This window comes from Falco peregrinus, chromosome 11, assembly GCF_023634155.1.
Source record: "Falco peregrinus isolate bFalPer1 chromosome 11, bFalPer1.pri, whole genome shotgun sequence".
NCBI lineage: Eukaryota > Metazoa > Chordata > Aves > Falconiformes > Falconidae > Falco > Falco peregrinus.
Window position 1 is genome coordinate 33407052 of NC_073731.1, and position 16215 is coordinate 33423266.

At 42.1% G+C, this 16215-nt stretch overlaps 1 protein-coding gene and 1 long non-coding RNA gene across 6 annotated transcripts in view; both read right to left on the minus strand.

The window, feature by feature from the left end:
- ABHD12 (abhydrolase domain containing 12, lysophospholipase) overlaps positions 1-16215 on the minus strand; it is a 47441-nt gene that overhangs the window by 24406 nt on the left and 6820 nt on the right. The window lies entirely within an intron of this gene.
- LOC129785296 (uncharacterized) lies at positions 7469-16209 on the minus strand. Of its 3 annotated transcripts, none has more exons than XR_008749118.1 (3): positions 16016-16209; positions 8412-14764; positions 7469-8080 (listed from the first exon to the last, which is right to left on the minus strand). It is a non-coding gene; the product is annotated as an uncharacterized LOC129785296 (long non-coding RNA). The 3 variants fall into 3 exon arrangements; XR_008749119.1 differs by having other exon boundaries at positions 8412-14130; positions 14711-16209; XR_008749117.1 differs by having other exon boundaries at positions 8412-16209.

The following is a 16215-nucleotide window of genomic DNA, read 5'->3' on the forward strand; positions in this document are numbered from 1 at the left end:
GCTTTCCACTAGCTGTCCTGCCGGGGGGGGGCAGATCCCGCTGCAGCCAAACAGAGCTCTCCTGGGGGGCTCCCACATATGCCAGGATTTCAGCCCTACATGAAGAAAACCCCGCTTGTTTAGGAAGGCCCCAGAGTCACGTCTGAACTCCTCCAGCCACAACCAGAGTACATCAAAACACAGGCTCTTCGGATGTCTGGGTTGCAAAAGCACTTAGTGTGACTGAACCACAAGCTGGAACCAGGAACAGAAAACGCTGTGAATGACGTTGTCCAACTACTTCTGTCAGAGCTCAGGAATTATTTTAGTTTCTCTTTTTTTGGAGACTGACCCAAGGCATCTCTTCCTCCGCTCAGGTACCCCATACCAAATGCTAATCAGTAACATGACATTTACACCTCATCTCCAGGGAGATGTCTACTTAAAATGCAACCAGGGCAAGGCCTCTATCCATCAATAAACAACTTCTTTCCTCCTGATAAATCCAAGACAACATGCTGAAGTACAGGCATTGCAAAATTATCAGGTATGTCTTTAGTGAGCAATTCAGCTAAATTAAACTGCTCTTGCTCTGCAGAAAAGCAATTTCAGGAAATAAATGCTCTGCACAGGGGGCTGCTGGTATGCACAGGCAAAGGCAGCAGCAACATACTTTTCACCCCATTTTCACCAGGAAACTTAAGTCAGTCTTACCTGCAAAATACAAATGAGTTAGAGAATAAGCAGGTACAAACTGAAGACATTGAACAATATCATAAATGGATTTCTGGGAACAATAAAAGTAATGTCTAAACCAAAAGAACAAGAAAGAAACCTAACCCCAAAACACCCAATGCTGTCACTCCAAAATCTAAAAAAAATCCCTGCTGACATCACATTTTCTCCTTTAATTCACCAAAGGCTTTTGTCAAACTTCTGGATTCTGTCCAGCCACTGGCAAAATCTGAAGCAGTGTTTGCTTCACACATGTTTCCAAAGTGGATGTGAAAAATACATTCTCTCTCTAGACACACCTAAATCTGAAAGAAGAAAGTCTTTCCTGAAAGTGCAACATCAGGAACATAAAAATTTGCCTGGTAATTTACATGTGGACAAAGATCCTGTATTCACTCAGAACGAGCATATTTTGCATTTGGGCAGACAGTACCTGGCCAGCAAGGCAGAGCTGGGGGTCCTCTCATGACAGCTTCTCCTGAGTGTTATCTTTACCAGCCTAAGGGAACTGCAGGCACAAACATCCTTTGTCTCACCATGAAAAACAACTGCCAAACAAAGAATTAAGTACTGCACTGTCTACACAACAGGGATTTCAACCCTGGTGCACAATCACAGCATGTCTGCAAAGAGCAACCAAGGCAAATTTACTATGGGTATCTTTCAATTCACAGTACCAGTGTCTCTCCCTCCTCTCCAGAAAACACGAGAGGTTTCTGAACCCGTGCCCAATGACCATACTACTGTGGCGTATACTGCATACAGATTTGGATCAAAATAATTTCTCCTGGAGAGCACCTGAATCACTTCTGTGTCAGAAGTACACCAGAACAGTTTCCATCACAATCTCCTTATCAGCTGTACCACAAGGGTGAAAGGACAGGCCAAGGGTGAAACAAGAGACTTATCATCAGAGCTGCAGTCAAGCAAGAGCAAAATTTATGAGAAATACATAGACACACCGGGCTTGCAGTGCCCAAAGGACCTACAGACAAATGAATGTACAGCCCCCATGGCCTCGGTCATCTAGCAGAAGTAAAACAAACCATTCCCAGACACCCGAGTACAAGACTACGTTTCTTCAGCGAATGCTGTTTCTCTGGCTTGCTCTGGTGTCCCTTAAATCATCAGCTGTTCAAACTGCAAGCTGGCAATTCTTTCCCAGCAGGAACTCAGAGCATGGGATGTGGAAAACCAAGAGCATTTTCATTCTTGGTCACCAAGGTACCTCCTGACTACCAGGTGACAAAAATGATTTTAAAAGTAGTAGAGGAAGAAATAAATAACACAATGGCAAAACTAGAACACAATCCCCTGATTTTCTAACAGAAAACTTTTTTTTTAAAAATCAATACATTTCTCCCCACAGACAAGGATCAAGAGCGTAACAATCAGGAAGCAAAGACACAGGCAAAGTATTCAAAAAACTGAGGGTCAAAAGGAATTTAAAGGACTAGGAAAAATTTCTTTTGGGTAAACTTTGGGTACCCAAGATGACCTATTCTACAATCCCAAAAGTGCAACTGAGCCCCAAGGCACACAGAGACATACAAAAACACAGCAGCCACCCACAGGACAGCCCACACATCAAGTCACTGGCAAGCCTTCCAGCCTTTCTTGCTAGTCTTGCTTTAAACAAGAGATGGCTCCTAGCCCAGGCAGGATCTTCAAAAACGTTCATCTTCCCTTCTTACAGGAAGTCTGGACAGTGGTGTTGCACAGGGCTCCCCCTTCTTACAGGTCCTAAAGGGTGAAAGAATCACCCACTCTTTCTTCACCCTCCACACAGGCCATCTGAGCCACTCAAGCCAATTAATCTTTTATTTCACTTCTTCTCTGCCAAGAAAATAAAAAAAGGGGGAAAAAAAATCCACCCTATCAGCCTTCCAACCGTGTGAAAGCACATTCAGAGCAAGCCTCCCAGCTCCTGAATGGGAGTTCCAGGCAGGCAGTGGGTCTCTTCACTCAGAAACATTACCTGCAGCTTTTGGACAGCTTGTGCAGTGAAATGCAACAAAGTAATTTTCCACTACAAGATTTACATGGGTCGCCGTCTCCTCTGTTTTGCTGCAAAACCTGCTTCATGTGCAGCTAAATGCAAACTGGAAAGATGCTAATGTGAGAAGGGTTTGTCCTCTCCTGGTTTCTGAGCACAGCGAACAAAGCTTCATAGGCAAACAGGCAACCACGTGGCTCTTTTATTCTGAGCCTAGCTATGCAGAATCCTCCTCAATGAAGTCTGCAGCCTAGCCTTAACTCTGCTTCACTAGAGGCACTGTATAGAGAGCATGGAGGTTGAATCATAGAAAATTCATCCAACCCTGAAAACGGGTCTTCCCCCAAATTCACGAAAGCCAGTGGGAACACAGCAGTATCTGCCTGAACTCTTAGCATCTGTGCAACCAATCCCTCCCTTTGGCATTAGGATCCTTTTTAACAGGATCCATTCACTGCAAAATAACTCAAAAAGAAAAAAAAATCAAAGCTCCCAGACTTATCTTGCTATTCTAGGGATTAAACAAACATCTGAAAAAAAATAATGAAAACAAAATACAAATGTAAAGGCATTACTCATGTTTTTCCAAGCTTGTTGCAGAAAACAACCCCAAAAAATCATGGGCAAACTACACGGGTATCTGCATCCCTAGAGACTTAGTTTCAGACAATTTCTAAAGATCTTTGCTCTTGGAAAGACCTGTAAACCAAGACAATTAGCTCTAACAGATTCCTTTGCCATCTCCTACAAAAAGTTCCTTAAAATCTTGAACTTTTTCGCTCTTTCTGAAGAAATAGTCTAGTTCCTCTCTTGAAAACTAAACTGCAGTACAGTATCATCACTCTGGCACTTCTTCAAAAGAATGAAGATATTACATTGCAAAGAGCCACACAGAGCCTATTTTTACAAGGGTAAAGGACTTAACGATTTTTCAAACATCCACCAGCAGAATCAATTGTTGCCGACACATGCTGTGTCTGTGGAGGACATGATTTACTCTTTGATGTCGCAAAAAACAACCTGCTCTTTTCAGCTGTTGGGCTGAGACAGAAAAGGCTCATTATCTGTTCTTTGACAGCCTCTATAATTCAAGTACAAGTCTATCTGCACATAAAACCAAGCATTAACAGTAGGAGTTGTTAGATCTGTTACCAGGAAGTATCAGCCAATTAATACACGGTAAATTTCCATTTCATGCCATCAAACATGCAGAAGATGTAACAGGCAAATTCAAACCTGATTCTATGGCTTCATCACTGTGGCATCCAGAATGTTCATCATTCAACAAGAAAAGCATCTGAAATCAGGGACTATTTTAGTCACGTCATAGATACATGAACAGTAAAGATGCTGTAAGAGATCCTGAGATCACCCAGTCCACTCCCTCAACCTACAAAGGACACACTACCTAAAACAGCTGTCTGCTTAATTCCTTCCACCAACCCCTGGCAAAACACAACAGTCCATGCATCACGAACATGCCTTTGGCGATGCAGTGTGGAGCTAAACAGACTTAAGTTTGCCAGGTTCACACAGTAAATCAGACTAGCTGACTTCTGACTGAACAGTGATTTTTCCTAGAAAAAGAGAAGGGTACCAGAGTACTTCAAAAGCTAAATAAAGATTTACCCAGTGGGCAGAAATAGAAAAAGCTATCCAAATCTCAAAATCCAGCTAAGCTACTAAATGGTCCTATTTATACCAATGAGAAAGTGGGAGAGTGGGGTGAATAAAACACTAAGCACACCTTCTTAAATATTGGCCTTAAAAAGCCAGGACAGAGCAAGGCATTCAAGTCTTCACCAGCAGAGACCCAGCCCAGGAAAAGTTACTCCACAGTTCTCACCAGTCGACTTTGACTGTACCCAGGAGCAAACAGTTGGGTTGTTCTATTATTTCTCTTTTAATTAAAACACAAATTAACAGGAATAATGGGCTTAATAGGGCAGTGGAAAAGCAACTAATGTAAAGCCTATGCGTTTCCATTAAAAAAAAAAAAAAAAAAGGACAGAAAAGAAAGGCAAGCTGAGTTTTCTGAGAATGTTTTCAAACATGTAAGCTCCACCTTCAGGGTCCTCAGAATATATGACAGCTTATTTTTTAAACAGACACAGCATCAACAGTGATGGAAAGCGAAGGCGTACCAGAGGCAAAAGCTCAAAACCCAGCATTGACAAGGAGATGTTAGTACACCCAAAAACCTTCTGAGTTAGCATTTGGCAGGAAATTCAAACAGTTCTAAGTATAGAAAAACACTGCCAACTACTGAAATTTATTCTTTTATTTGCTGCTATTATAGCAAAAAATGCCTTTTTTTTTGTTTTGCTGAATAGTATGTTGTATTTCTAAAGCACAGCAGAAAGCTATCATAAGCACTAGCTTACTTCTCTGTTCATAGCAGCATCACAGAAATACACTGAAAGCTGCATACACAGCTCCAGAGAAGTGCTGCACATCAGCAAACAGAACCAGAATATTTTATCTATATGCTAACCAGCACTTTCAGCATCCCACCCCTTGTTTTCCATTAAGAATGTCCCATGTAACCTCAATCAGATGCCTACCAATACTGCCTTCAATGAGACCTACTGAATATCCATAATCTTTTAAAAAATCCCACACATCACCTTGCAGTTAGAGACAGTCCCTAAGCTCATTTGACAAACTCTACATGGGTAAACTATGCAGCTTATCCCACTTTCTATTCACGTCCATACCTATGTAGCCTGATGTTGGCAAACAGTAATGTTGCCACAAAAGAAAATTAATTACTCCTGCAAAGACCTGAATCTGTATCCCCATCATAGCGAATACAAGCAAATACATACAAAATTAGCTTTTTGAATTAATTCCTTGGTAGAGATTGTTTAGCAGTTGTGGTAGAAAACCTGTCCAAAGAAGCCTCCAGGATCTTTTCTTTTGGCAGTGGCATCAGCTTTGAGGGTCTGTACAACTGCTGCCTTAGACACATTCCTCTTCAGCAACGTCCTTTCCCTCCCTTCATTGCAAACTGTTCATTCCCAAACTCTTCCCTGAGGCTTCCTTACCCGTTTCAGCCCCCCAAACAAGCTGTTGCCTACAGGGCACTTCCTTTTGGCTGGGGTAAGAGCTTCAGGCAGCGCTGTTCCATCTGAATGCAGGTGAAGTTTGAAACTTTAAGCTCCAAAATTCCCACAGTCCACCACTTCATTACTTAGCTCCCCTCTTACGGCCCAGACTCAGACTGCTTCTGTGCTTCTTTACAATTAATAACAAGTGATTAAACACTAACTCAAAACAATAAACAGCATGAAGGAAGCCATCTAGCCAGTCATTTACAAGAACTCAGGTCTGTCCCTCCAGGAGATAGAACTGCAAAGTAAAGGAGAGCATCTCGATTAATTGGGTTTTTCAGAAGGGGCCAGCAAGCTCCAGCTATTGAGACCTTAATAACCACGTTTCAGCTTGTGGAACAGGGGAAGATCTTGGGTAGGACCTGCAAGAACCAAGACCCCAGTGCATCAAGAGGGGGAAATGCAGTGTCAGCACCTGAGGTAAGGGGAAGAGGAAGGCACTGCTGATCAGTCAGTCAATAGCAATGAAATGCCAGGAAGGGTCATGCAGGGACTTAAGAGCACAGTGGGGGTGGGGGGAGGTAAGTCCATGAAGTGAGGGAAAGCCAAGCCAGTCTACAACATTAACAAGCAGAAATAATAGAGCAGCCTGCAGGTAAGGTATGGGCCTTTGGCAATGAAACATGTTTGCAAAAAGCAAAGCAAATGAAGCATGTCTGCAAAAAGCAGGGCAAATGAAGCAAGGTAGGGAAAGGCTCACACGAGCACACACCCTACTGGACAGGGACATGGGAGCTACATCTAGCTTTTCCCCCTCAAGCACCCTGCCCCTTCCCAATGCCATGCCTTAGGTTCTCCTCTTCACAACTACCGCCTAAGTTACTACCTTTTTGGCTAGTCAGCAAGACTGCTGGTCTAATTAAATCACTGCAAGTATTAGCCCTTCCTTTGAAGGACGGGAGCTTGGAACATCAGTCTTGATAACTTACATTCTAATTGCATGAAATCTACACGTGTGTCACAGACCAGCAGACAAGAACAAGCTGAACATTTGGCAATACAGCACCAGTTTATTTACAATTTATACTGACAGTATGGCCTAAGCAACAGCTACGTTACTGCTCAATACTGTGGTAAAATGGTATTAGCATTAGTGTGAACAGCGTGTGGCAAGATTAACCTGAAAGCTGTGTTTGAAAAAGGAGCAGATGCTTCTGTTATTTTAAGTATGTAGCAAACAATGAATAATTATACCCTAGTCAACTGAACAATTGACTTTTGGGACAGAAAAGCAGGCTTGGGGATTAGGGCTTTAAGGTTGTTGACTTGCCTTGAATGCGTCCTCTGCAACAGCTGTTTAGTTTGTGCCAGAACCTTTCCAGTATGAACCATTAAAGAATATGCTTTCTCCAGCACTCCCCAAGAATACTGCTGACATTAATCAAATCTGAAGTCACCCACACTAGATTTTAGTCGAGCTTAGCATTGAGATACTACTGTGGTACAAGTATACTCCCTCCACAGTGTTTACTGAATTCTTAAGTTTTCTGCACAGCTGACAGCTGGTTTATATTAAAGGCACAGGTCTCTCACTAGTCCATGAGCTAGGGAATGCAAAGCCATCTGCAAATGAAAGAGGAAAACAAACAGAACATGAACACATAAAGATGGAAACAGTACTGGAAGTGCAAAACAGTAGCCTGAGACCAGCTGGGTTGGATTTTTATTTAAGCAGTACAGCACATTTCTCTCTATGACACAAGCAGGAATACTGGGGTGCACCAGCAAAGGTTCAAGATCAGAACCAGTTTAGGCATTTAATACTCCACCACAGTTCCTGCTGTTTAACATAAAGCCACTTGCCTGCTGAAGGCATACCATGATTGGAAAAGCACACAGTACGGCCAAACCCGTTCCCCTACCACCGCTTAAATCTTGTTAACATGCTGTAATTACACCAAACTCGCATGCATACGTAAACCTTGCAGCAATAACAGGAATCCAAAGATTCAGACTTTGTTCCTACGGATACACATGTATGAACCAGGTCCACACTTCCAAGCTGCACAACTTTGTGAACCTTCCTCTTTTCACGCAACAATTTTTGGGAGAGCACCACCAGCCAAACAGCTTGAGAACCGCCACTCCTGGCAGGCTCTTTGGCTCTGTCTCTCTCTTAAACCACCTGACAAAGTCTCATTTGTGCATTGTAGCCCTTTTTCCTTTCAAATGCATGAAGATGGTCATCTTGTATTTGTCCAACTGAGACAGCTCTGCTTTTGCTCGTAGAGATCAGAAGCCATTTCTCCTTGGAAGCCTGAAGAAAAAAATGCTTTTGTGTTAGCAGTGATACCACCACCTTTAAGATGCAGAACACATCGTTACCAATACATTTTGATTACAATGAACCAACAGTTCCCTGTTAGAGGCATATAAGCAAACAAGAACATTAAACAATGCCAAAACATTACATATGCTGACTGTCAGCTGAGCACAGTTACATTGAGCTGGCAGCCACAGTGCCCTCTGTAATCGTGACCTGTTTAAAAAGGGAGGCTTAACGAACAGTGCATGGCCATAAAGCCACAGAGATGGTTAAAGAGCAGATGTATGAACAGATACAGAACCACTGTCAGCCTCTGACATACCTTGAACAGGGTGTTAATTTTGCATACAGCCAGGAAAATTAATCTGATTCTGCTTCCATCTGTGCTTTATTCAGAGCTCTCAGCTTTAGCTATCATCTTGTTGAAGAAAAACTCCAAAAGGACAAATGCTTGAAAAATCAATGACAGCTAAAACCAGAGCTTTTGCTAATACTACAAAACTCTGAAAAGCCAAGCCAGGGAACAGGTACTCAAGGAAGGTGAAAAGCAGGTGTGAGGAGTTTCTAGTTAACCGCACAGAAACAGAACATTTTGCAACACTGTAAATCAGCCTGCCACAAAGTTTAAAACTAGAGACAGCACAAAGCTATCGGAAACTGAAAGAAAACACTATTCACTACATTCTTCTGGATTTGCAAGGACAAGAGAATGAGGCATTTCCAATGATTGTATCCATATTCAGCAGTATAAAACTGGCATTGTCAGCTTTATTCCTGCTTCCTAAAGCAGCTCTGAAACCAATCAAGAAGTGAGATAGGAGTGCTTTGTGGGAGAAAACAGGGCCAGGCTTCCCTTCCTGGGGATGCCAAGGAAGTCTGGAAAAAAAAAAAAAAAATCTACTCAATCCTTAAACACCATGCACACATCTTCCTCCACAAGCAAGGATGCTGCAACCTGGAAGCCCTGACTCCAAAGCTCCAGTTATATCACCCTTATTTTGTGTACGCTTGTATCTCAGAAAAGTCACCCCCAGGGAAGTATTACTGCCAGGAGAAGGCAATTCAGCTTCTTTTTTAGACAGGGTAAATACATTTACTGTTCTGAAAAGTACTCTTCCAAGAAGGTTTTTTTTTTTCAGTTATGCTACGCAAAGTCCTTTATACTGCATACCTTTAGTAAAAAGAGAGGCAAGCCTCCACACAACCTCATTTCACATATTATTCAACACTTTTGCAAGAGGAACTAACCAACATTTTAAGTAGGTACAAATTTGATTTTAGTGTAACCACTCATGTTCAGAACAGACACTACAGGAAAGTATTTGAAATCTCAGCTACCCTTCTTCATCCTGTGCCTGATGTACAAGAAGCATACTGTAAGTGAAAGGCAGGGCCCATATTTTGGCCTACCCACCGGTTGTTTTTGGAGACTGAGGTTCTTTGGAGGCTATTCACACATCACCCCTACTAAAACACAAGAAGGAGGTAATCAAAGAACACCGTTATCTCTTCCCAAGCACTATATGAAAGAAAAACTCTGGGCTTTAAGAGACTTTAAAAGAGGAATTCTGTATCCTGTTATCTGTGCTTCAACCCATTCAGCATCCATTTAGACAAGGCAGTTACCAAAAAAAAAAAAAAAAAACCACCATGAAACTGGCCAGTCTAAATGGGGGTGAGATTTTTATTTGTATTTTTAAAATAAGCTCCAAAAAGACTGAACTACTTACACTACTCAATCCTACACCACCGGATGGTTTTGCTACAGCAATTTGCTAGATTCAGAAGACAACTTCAATGCCTGGGGTTTTCATGGTGCTCTTGTGAGCATCTAAAATCCTCTTTCTGTGGTTTGATAGATTGTTTTGAACAATGAGGGGGCAGCTGTGGGACTTCTCAAATATTTTCAAGTGTTTGTGTTTTAAAAGTTAATTTTCCAGTCTAATAATCTTTTTTGTTACTCTACTACTAAAGAGTTACAACACTGACAAATCTGGGTTAAATAAACACTTTGATTTGGAAAGTAAACACAGGCATCCTTCCCATTAGCTCAGTTCAATATTCATACTTTAAATTAACAAGGCACTTAAACTCTATAATTAGGAGATTCTGCTTGCAAGTTTAAAATGCCTTCAATAAGGACGAGGCAGATTTCTGATGCTCAGCATTGCACTGTTTTTACCAACACTTACTGGTTTGAGAGACACACATGCCAGCAAGGTAAAAGTGCAAAGCCCAGGTTGCAGCCTTACTCCTGGATAGGCAATACTCACGCCAGTCCTATGCGAAAGGACACACTGACAGCTTGCAGAGGTGATCACCTAAAAGAACTTCACCCTTTAACACACAGTTCCTGCCCCACAGTTACAACCTCTACACTCTCCCCCGCTATCCTGACTTATGACCAGCTACATTTAACCTGTGCTCTGGTGACATTTTCACTATTTCACAAATTGCCCTATTCATCAGTCCTTATCAACCCTCCCCTCCTCCCTGTTTTACCAGCAGTAATTGCCTCATTGTTGGGATGGTTGATATACACAATTACACAAAACTGAGCACAAGCATCAATCCCAAGATAATTCCCCAGTTGTTTCCCTCTTGACTAAGCCAGTTTTCAACTCAGACAGATAACATGCTCTCCATTAGCAATGCAAGTCCTTTCAATAAACTACAGTAAAAAGTCAAGTGCTTTGGAGAAACAATTTTACCACTGATTTCATCAAGCAGGCTGTAACCTTGACAAACCTGTCAAATTTTACACTAAGACCTTCCTTCCACAGGGCAGATCTATTTTCATTAGTATATATATTTAGCTGCTAAATCTTCTTGCACTGAATTGCAAATTAACTCTTACCATTAAAATTGCACAGACTCCACCTCAGGCTAATGACTTGAGAGTCTCCTAGGTCTCCTGTTACCCTTTTAATACACCAGAAGTACTTTCTTTTAATCTTCTTGTGGTACTGATTCAGTCACAGCTGAATTAACATAGTGCTCTCACATTACAGCCTTAGTGAATCTCCCTGGCTTACGCTCATTCACTCTTGATGCCAGAAGCTGTCCACTACTGTAACACCCACAACCTGACACTTACAGTACAGCTACCCACTGAGTTTCCAAAACCCAGGGTTTCGTAGGGGAATTGCTGTAGAAGCCTATTTACTAATTTCACATCCTGGAAGAACTACCACAAGAATCTGACCTGCCCTTCAGGCCTGGAAGAATAAAGTAGCCTCCCAAGAAGGCATCATGGTGCCTTTCAAAGGAAATTGGCTTTGGCAGGAAGGGCTCTTCACCTGCAGCAGAAGACCTACTTGGGTATACCAGGCCTCTTGTACATACTACAGTAGTAGATTCTGGAGATCTGGAGAAGAAATAATGCCACCTTCGCTATTTTTAATGAAAAGATCACAATGTTGTTTTTACCAAAAAGAAACACATATATATATACTGCATCCCAGAAAAAACCTACAGACTCGCTGTGATGACCTGTGACTGCATCTGCAGAGAACTAGATTCCTGGTTCAGCAACTACATGTCGTTTATAGCATAAAAGCAAGTCATACTAAAAAATTAGTCTGTCGTAAGTAGACCACTGATCCTCTGTGTAAGTGAAAACAGGCTGGAAATAGACATAGGGATACCAGAGGAATAAAGGATATCTAGAGGGAACAGCACATATGGGAACCTAGGACTTGTGCTGATGTTAGAAGTCATCCTATAGCGCAGCATCACACTGGCTGACAGTGCAGCCCATGATTATACTCACTGGTATGCCAAAAGGAACTGGCAGGGGTCAGTTGAGAAGAAAGGACAAGAAAAGATTGTGACAACACTGAGAAGACCCCAGTCTTCACAGACATCTTCACCCCAGAGGTGACTGAAAAAAAATCCTCATGGTCCCAGGAGTTACTCAGAACCACTCATATGTTTGGTTAAGTTTAGGTATACCAAAACAAGCAGAAGTCGCAATTCATACAGCTCCCAAATGTAAAAGGATTTTTAGGAATTACAAAGTAATAATCATTAATTCAGGCATAAGCCATCAAAGAGAGCACATGTATGATGTGCACCCAGGGGCACATATATGATGTCAGAAGTATGCCATCGCAATGAAATAAGGAGTTCAAGGAGACCAACACAAAACGCAGTCATAACTAAAGGGTAAACTGCCTTCAGTCTGAAGCAAGCCCGCTCAAGCAGAGCTCTCCATAAGAAATATGGGAACTTGAGAAAACTTCTCAGAGACTACAAGACTGTAGGATGACACAACACAGAACAGATGCAGCAGAAAAACGCTGTGCTGTATTACACAAAATCCAGAGAGACTCATAAGGAAGTTGGATTCAAGGAAAGAAATTTTAGATCACACAGACAGGCCTGCAGGAGGATGCCAGGAGTCTCGAGAGGCTTGAGAGAGTAAACCATAGCTGTTTAAATCGAAAAACAAAGTCAGTGATGAACATGGTGAAAGAAGATAGGCTTTAACAGTAACACACTGATGTACAGAATTGTCAGCTACACATCCACACGACGGCCTCACAAACCAGTAAATCCTTAAAAAAAAAAAAGATTAAAAACACACACACCAATAAAACAAGTAACTCTTCACATTGCAGAGAGTCTTGCTATTTTTACTGAACATATTATATGCCTTTGAGAAAAGGGGGAGAAGATGAGCACAAGTAAAGAATTCTAACAGCTGCAAAGGCTGAACAAATTGGGAAGACAATGCAGAGACTGAACACCTAGTGCCCCAAACTGGTAACTCGGGAGCAATTCAGAGGCACTCACTTAGCCTAAGCTGCCAAAATGGCTGACAACGCATGAGACAAACCAGGATTTAGACACAGCCACTGAGATCCCATTCACCAAAAAAACCCAACAAAACAAAGTCAGATATGTGGAAGTAATTACACAATCCCATTTTTGACAGATCTGAGCAAAATATTACTATGCATCAAGTGAACTGTAACAAAAAAAACCCAACAAACAAAACCCACACTACAAAAAAATCCCCACAGAGAGCAAGCTGCTTTTACATAAACAAGGAACTGTGATTCAACTGTACTTACCATGGAAGAAAGCACAGACAAGTGACTGGGAACCATTTCCCAGATCCTTCATGAACTTTACTCAAGAACAACTACCCAGTAGGAAGGTGCAATTTGTGAAAAAGCTGAATGACTGATAAAATGTCTCTATACAAGCAGCATCTTTCCTCCTTGAAAAGCACTAAGAAGTTAACTGGTTTAACATGAAGATGGCAATTAAGTGACAACCGCACAAAACTCACTTGGGAAAAACAATTCTTAAGGAATATATTGATGAAAACTTGCAGGAGAACAATTAAAAAAAAAATATCATCTCTGCTAGAGTGACCAGACTGGAATAATCATAAAAGACTGCGCAAATGCTTCTAGACAAAGTAACATCAGGAAAAAAGGGGGAACCACTGGAACCACAGACAGAGATGGCCAAGTTTTGTGTCAGAGGAAAGATACTGCTGCTTAAATCCAAAGAGACACAGGAAGGCTTGGAGCACTTCAGCTACTGGGGCAGGATGGCATCAAGGGTCGCCACACATAGCATTTGACACACCTGGGCACACTAACCTTTCCAATAAAATCCAGTCACGTCAAAGGAAAACATACCAGCAGAGCGCTGCAGCCTCTTGTCTTCAGCACCTCCCCGTACTTTCATAAAATACCTAAAAAAGGGCACTAGAAAAGCAGCCTTCTGCCTCTCGAGAAAGCTGCACACAACAAACAAGAAGGCAAACAGGTGACTACAGTGTAACTGAAATAACACCTTTTTTTATTTATTTATTACAAATTGTAATATCTTCATCTAGTTTGTGGGATACACAGGCTGGAGAGCCGGTGGAAGGGTGCCAAAAATGCAGGGGGTCGCTAGGAGCAAAGATAGCAGAGATAACTGAAGAGAGTCTGAGGGGCAGCAGGCTTCTCCAGTGACACAAGACGACAGAAGCATCATGTCATTCAGCTGACACACGTGGGATCTGCAGCTCTTCACTGCTTCACAGCATGGAGAGAGTAACAAATTTTAACATTTACAGCAAACAAGAGTTTGTAGAAAAACAGGGAGGGGAAAAATTCATACTTCAGGTCTATAGTCTGATTATTGATTTGAATTAATGAGGCACAGATAAGGGTTAGGTCACAGAAGTGAAGGGCCATACACATGTGACCATTTGCCGCCAGGATCAGGGTTCAGCAGAAATGAGATAGAATTTGCTTGGATATCAATGCCAGTATTAAGCTCACTTGATTTTCTTTGTTCTCTGCACTCCCATATACAGGTTTTCTACACTTAAGGCTGTCCAAACACATTTCCTCAGAACATCAGACCCAGTGACCACAAAAATAAGTCTGAGCAACACAATCAAAAATACAATGCTACCTTTAATAACCACCCAGCACTTAAACACTGTCACCTGGAAAACACATCATAACACAAGTGTTAGAGGAATGGCCATCCACACAAAACATGCATACCAGGAAAACCAAGCACTGTGCCCTGCTTCTTTAGTACTGCATTACTGCTTTCAGACAAAACATATTGGTTCCTTTACAAACAAATCATTCACAAACTTACCAGTAGCTACTGGCAAAGTTCTCAGATAACCACCATATTGTATTTTACTGCTACCTATGGAAGAAAAATGGAAATACCTGTATTTGTTCCTTTCTGTTTGTAAACCACTTAAGAAAAGCCACACTGACTACAGTATGCACTAGCTGAAGCCACATAAATCTTATTTATCAAATATCCATATCCATCACATATATACATATGTGTGCACACACACTTCCTGTAACAGAGTAGTTCAAATACACACAGCCACCTCTTCAGAATTAATTTAAGTTCCTGGATGAATGAGCACAGTGTGATGATATGACTGAACCAAAACAGAGGGACAAAGACAGAGCGCATAAAATTCAGTAATACTGCTGCAAGAATACTTCTGCTAGCAACTCAGCACTGTATTCTGCAAACATCACTTACATTTACAGTTATTGGTGCTATTTAGCCTTTCCTGAGGAACTGGACGTGAACAGAAAGTGCTCTGCTAGGGAACTGCTAACACAAGCTCTGCTGCTGCTTTACAGCCCTAGCCCTGGTCACTGCTGCAATTACAAACATCCCTGCCTCTGCAGCCCACCACACTCCCAACCCACGGGATCTGCCACATGATCAGCCCTTGGCTGCAGAGCTGTGCAGCCACTCCAACCTACTGTGGGGCTGGTTTGCATCATTTACAAAGAAAAGATGGAAAGCCACATACTGAAGCCAAACATACATGCTGTTTTCCAAAGTCTGCAGAGAGACTAAAGCACAGCAGTGTGAAAGGCAGACAGCCCCACTTCCCCTGAACACAGAATTCACAGCCACCAGAAGTGCTGATTTTAACTACTTCATCAATGAGCATCCTGCAAAGAATAGTTTGCTGTGGTACAAACTCCCAATTCCAGGTATTATACTACCTCTACCATCCCAGCAAGACACTTCACCTCCTTACAGTTTCTGCAAGATTGGGAGCAAAGCTGATGTAACACACCCAAAACACCACCACGATCAAATACTAATTTTACACCCAGTGGTATAAGGAGCGCTATAATAACAGCATGACTTTGCATATTAAAATATAAGGATCTGGACACTTGTACAGCAACTTGTTGGCCACATAACTGGCCACAGTCTCAGGGTACCCTCACCAAAGGAGGTCCACTGTATACGCATCCTCATCTTCTTCCCACTGCTGTCTGCTGCCCGAGGTGGGATACTGTGCTAGAAAGCTGTCTGACCTGACTCAGGGTGGTTGTTCTGGACAACAGCCTTATCTCTAGGCATCATACCTTCTTCTGTCTGGACCTCCCATTCCCGCATGCTCAAACTCACGTTTCAGCAGCATCTTTGTTATCCTTTAGAAAACATAACTGGAGGGTCTCGGCACACCCAGACGTCTTGCCTGCAAACCACGGTCTGAAAGCTCACAAGGTGAGGAAGTCAGTAAGAAAGACAGACAACCCTACCCAGGACAGCAGGGGGGAAACACCCAAAAAAACACCCAAGAGAAGCACAGAACCAAGTGCACATTC